The sequence below is a fragment of the Macaca fascicularis genome, chromosome 6, assembly GCF_037993035.2.
Source record: "Macaca fascicularis isolate 582-1 chromosome 6, T2T-MFA8v1.1".
Taxonomy (NCBI): domain Eukaryota; kingdom Metazoa; phylum Chordata; class Mammalia; order Primates; family Cercopithecidae; genus Macaca; species Macaca fascicularis.
Genome location: NC_088380.1, coordinates 122,101,023 through 122,106,740, shown reverse-complemented (window position 1 = coordinate 122,106,740; position 5,718 = coordinate 122,101,023).

The following is a 5,718-nucleotide window of genomic DNA, read 5'->3' as shown; positions in this document are numbered from 1 at the left end:
TTTAAGTGTATTCTTATTAACTCTTAATACTTGATTGGTATTATTTTAATGCAAATGATAGTAGACTCCTGTTTCAGAAAAACCTAATTGATAATTTGTGGCCAGTTAAAACTTAAAAGATAGCATTTATTGTTAATATTTCTATGTAAGTATGATTTATGTACAGTTTATTCTAAATTTTTTTTCTAGTAGAGATCACAGAAACTAAAGATACGGGGAGACTTCTGTTGTCAACTGCGTAAGAGAGGGGATGCCTTTAATTCTTGTTTTTTAATTGGTTTGCTATGATCAGAAGTATATCATAAACATATTCTTATGAAGGCAAGTTTTATACATTTGTTTTCCATCACTTTTCGGTTGTAAAATCTAAGTAGTCCTTGTCTTTTTTTATGTTTAACTTACCTAATACAAAGAGCTCTAGTTGAGTCAGAAAATGAATTGGCTGTAATTTCTAAACTCTAAGCATAAATTGAAATCTCCAGTTTTATAGGTTTTTCACTTTTGAATTGTTAATATCCCTTATTCATGACAAGTATAGACTTTGTCTTCCTTTGACAGGACCCTTTTAAACGTAAGTCTTCTTTACCCTTGGTCTTGTGGTTCTATGGTTGTCTGCACTATCACCACCAATATTTAAGAGGACTCTTACCAAATTTATAAGTAAAAGAATATTGTATTTTTAAGGCTCTAAATAAGAAAAAGTCTTAGTATGTCCTCAAGATACTCTATTTCTTTAAGATACTTAGTCTTTTTATCTCTGTACTAGTGGATAGAACCTTCTTTGTTGAGAAGTTTGGGGCTGTGGGAGTTAAGTGAAGTTATTGATTCCTGGGTTCCATGTTACTTTATTGCATGTTTTTTTGTAAAGCTCTTTTAAATAAGATTTTATCTCATAAAATTACAGCTTTATATAATTATGTCAATTTAATTGCTTTTTCTAATATGTCTACGTCTGATTTCAAAAGTGAAATAACACAGTTCCCTACCTTTAAAAAATTGAAAATCCTAGGATTGGTATCTATTTCTAATATATTTTCATCCTTATAATTGTAGATTATACAACTATAAAAGATACTTGTAGTAGTACATAGTTGTTCTAAAAACTAATATCTTAGGTAAGTTTTCCTTTTTTCTTTTTCCCATGTTGAGTCTTAAGTTTTTTCAAGACAAAAATTCTTAAAGTAGTAGTAGCTAAAACTTGGTAAATTATGAAAATGGAATTAGGTCACGAATGAATTTAAATAAGTGTGATCGGTATTATATATTGGAAAGTTGAGTGAAAATTAGGCATATTCCTCATGCTCTTTCAGAGTAATCTTTCACACACACAAAAAATAAGCCTGCATTGTATGCCATTAGGCAACAATATCTTTTTGCTTATCTCTTCAGTAGCTGATGGTAGAATAGCTTCTAATCATCTAAATATAAATTTTTACAGAAATGGTGGAAGCTTTAGTTATACAGAATTTGTAAAATGTATTTAAACCTTTCCGATGATCATCTTAAGAATAAACTAGTGTTTTGTAGTATTTTGCATCACTTCATGCCTAGGATAATGTACTGAGATGTGTCCTTTAAGTGATTTTGTCATTGTGAGAGCATCATAGAATGTGCTTAAACCTAGATGGTCTAGACAACTACACTACACTCCTAGGCTGTATTGTATAGCCCATTGCTCTTACTCTACCAACCTGTATAGTAAGTTACTGAATATTTTGGGCAATTGGAACACAATGGTAAGTATTTGTATATCTAAACATAGAAAAAGTACAGTAAAAATAGTGTTTAAAAGATAAAAAAAAAAAAAAAAAAAAAACCATGGGGGACTTATCATGACTAGAGCTTGCAGGACTAGAAGTTGCTCTGGGTCAGCTGGTGAGGAAGCAATGAGTTAATGTGAAGGCCTAGAATGTTACGCATTATTGTAGACTTTATAAACATTGGACTACACAGCTATATTAGATTTATAATAAATTCTTTGATAATAAGTTAGCTGATTATAACTTTTTTACTTTATGAACTTTACCTTTTTAACTTTTTTTGTAATATCAGTTAAAACACATTGTACAGCTGTACAAAAATATACTTTTTCTATTTTTAATTTTTTTTCCTTGTTGAACTTTGTCAAAGACAGATACAAACACACACACTAGCCTCGGCCCACACAAGGTCAGGATCATCAATATCAACTGTCTTCCATTTCCACGTCTTGTCCCACTGGAAGGTCTTAGGGACAATAACATAAGGAGCTGTCATTTCCTAGTTTAACAATGCTTTCTTCTGGAATACTTCCTGAAGGACCTGCCTGAGGAAGTTTTTGCAGTTAACTTTTTTAAAAAAATAAATAGTAACATACTCTAAAATAATCATAAAAAGTATAGTGTAATAAATACTAGGTGATAGGAATTTTTCAGCTCCGTTATAATCTTAGAGGACCACTACTGTATGAGCAGTCTATTGTTGACTGAAACACATGGCTGTATTTAATTCTCTTCCTATATCACTGACTTTGAACATGTTGATATATTTGAATTATGAAAATTTTTTTTTATTTTACAGATAAAATATACAAATTAGTAAGAGTTGTAGAATGTTTGGATTTCTTTAAATACTCCAAAACTTTAAAAAACCTTGTAGTAATTTTAGACACAGAAAAGTTGCAAAGTTAATACAGAGAGTTCCTACATGCACCATTCAGTTTCCCCTAATGTTAATACTTTAAGAATGGAACATTTGTCAGAACTAAGATGTCAACATTGGTACAACACTATTAACTAAATTACAGACTTTATTTGGATTTCACCAGTTTTTCTACTAATGCCCTTTTTCTGGTTTTGGACACAATCTAAGACACTACATTGTATTTAATCATTATGCCTTCTTACTCCAACAGTTTTATCAGTCTTTCCTTGTTTTTACAGATCTTGACATTTTTAAAGAGTACGGGTTAGATATTTGGTAGAACATCCCTTAATTTGGGTTTGTCTGATATTTTCTCATGACTATACTGGGATTATAGTTTTCCACAGAAGATGTACATGATATAAACATGACATCACTGCTAAGTTTAACCTCGATCACTTGGTTAAAATGGTATGTGCTAGGTTTCTCCATTATAAAGTTACTGTTTTCTCATTTCATATTCTATTCTGTGGAAGCAAGTCACTAAGTCCAACAGTGCTCACAGGGAGAGGAGTTAAGCTCCATTTTCTTGGGAGGGGTATCTACATACATAATTTGGAATTCTAATGTAAGGGAGATCAATTTAGTCACTCATTTTTCAGTGTAGACTTGTAGATATGTATTTTATAATTTTGGCCGTACTATCCAGTACTGTAATTATTTGTTTTGTTGCTCAGATTGTTCCAGCTTTGGCCTTTGGGAGCCATATCTTTTTGACATGGTCCTATTTTTTTTCTTTTTAGTTTTTACTTTTTGGTACTACCAGGCTCTCTTCAATGGCAGGATTCTATAATTCATCTTTATATACGACTCACTGGATAGTGCTTGATGGTCAATAAATTTGTTGAATGTATAAATTTACACAATAAATTCCCCAAAAACTTATTTCCCTTAGGTCATAAAGACTCTTTCTCCCATAGTCTGACTTATGTTTAATAAGAATTGGAGTGCGTCTTGAATTAAAATTGCTTCTATATTGATTATCCACTTAAAAAAAACAACAAACATAGTTCACACTGTTTAGGGCTAGCTGGCTATTGCATCTTTTAATCAAGATGGGGGTTAGGGGAAAAGTCCATTTAGTCCATTGACTAAATTTTCTTCATCTTTTTGACATCATTATTGTGCTCAAAATTTGTACTTTGCATCTTATTTTGAAATTCATAATTTTTCTTAGGTAAAATTGTAAGAGCTACCATTTGGATGAGCGTGTGTGTATGTTTGCAAATGACTTTTTAAAAGAAATTCTGAACTCATTAACACTGACCCATGTTGTATATTCAGAATTCGTGCACAGCATGATTGAAAATCAGTCATAGTCTACAGGTTTGGTAACAAGAGTTGTTCTTTGTAGTCAGGAATTTCAAAGAATTTTTTTAGTAATTAAAACAAAATTGGCAGAAGAATAAAGATGAATGGGGGATGAAAAATAAATCTTACAGCTTTAACCTTTTACTAATATTTTAAGCCATCTAAAAGTACTTCAAAAATAAAAAATTTTAAAGCTGATCCAGAAAAATTAACCATTGACTACCACCCGAAAAGGAGAAATTTGGCTTGAAAGAGACTTTTCTCCTTTTTTCTATTCTGTAACCTCTGTAGGCTGAGCTTAATGTCACAGGTGCAAATGATTTGAGGACACCAATCAAATGAAAATGTACTTCTGTCTTGCTAAGCTAAGGCACTGAAGAAGGTAATAAAGAGAATGAAACACATGTCTGTGAATATTTAGAGAAGCAATGGTATGTGTGGGTCTTGTTTTAATCTGAATTTGTCTCAACAATTGCATTTTAACTTGTTTGCGTGTAAAATCATATCTAATTTATTTGGACTTTGGTTTATGATTCACCATGCTTTTATTTCTTCTTTCCTACCGTCCTACCTTGCTTTCTCCTTGAGAAATCTCAAGGAGATTTCTATTTCTCTCTGTTGGTTTAGAATGTATACATTCTACTTTTTAGAAAAACCTTTTTAGTAGCTACTTTTACATTTTTAACATGAACACTGGGTTGACTTGTGTTCCTCAAAAAATACGTCCACCCAGAACCTTAGAATACAACCTTATTTGGGGTAAGGGTCTTTGCAGATATAATTAAGGTAAGGATCTCAATTTAGGTCATCCTGGATTAGAGTGGGCTCTAAATCCAATGATGAGGTTCCTTGTAAGAGGCAGAAAAAGAGAAGGCACATGAAGGCAATCTCACAAAGGGGCATGCCACGTGAAGACAGAGGCAAAGATTGGAGTCCTAGCTACAAGTGAAGGAACGCCAAGGATTGCCGGCAGTCACCAGAAGCCACGGGAGACATGCAACGGATTCTTCCTCAGAGCCTCCAGAAGGAATGTATCCTGTTAACATGTTGGTTTTGGACTTCTGGCCTCCACAACTGTGAGAGAATACATTTATTGTTTTACTTAAACCACCAAGTTTGTGATAATTGGTTGTGACAGCCCTAGGAAACTAATACAATATGCATACCAGCTTAACAGAACACAGACCTTGGGATGGTTTAAATCTATCATCTTGCCCTAATTTTTCATGTTGTTATAGATCACAGATGTTTGTTTCACCTTGGTTTTCATCCTCCTCCCGTTCTCATTTTGTTGTTACTATTTTAGTTTGTGCTCAGTCATACTTATTTACCAGTTTTATTGATAGCGGTATTCATTACTTGCAAGCCATTCCTTCCTTTTGGGAAACGTTTTCTTCTTCCTAAACTACTTCCTTTAATATTCTTCTTTTGAGGGCAGGAGAAAGTGGATACTGTGTATGTTAAGCTATGTTTATCTCACTCAGACAGCTTTTCCCTCAGAATTTTTGTTATTGTTTAAGGAGATTCCTTTAATGAATACAAAAGCTTGTTGAGATAGTACGCCTACAATTACACAGCTTTGAAAAAGTTAAACAATGGTTACCGAATGGCTATTTTTATTATAGTATCTACAGTGTCTGAAAACGTATATAATAACTGTAGATGCCTCACAAGACATCCATTTAATCATAGTAGTGGATCTTCTACATAGAATTCTCAATGTCT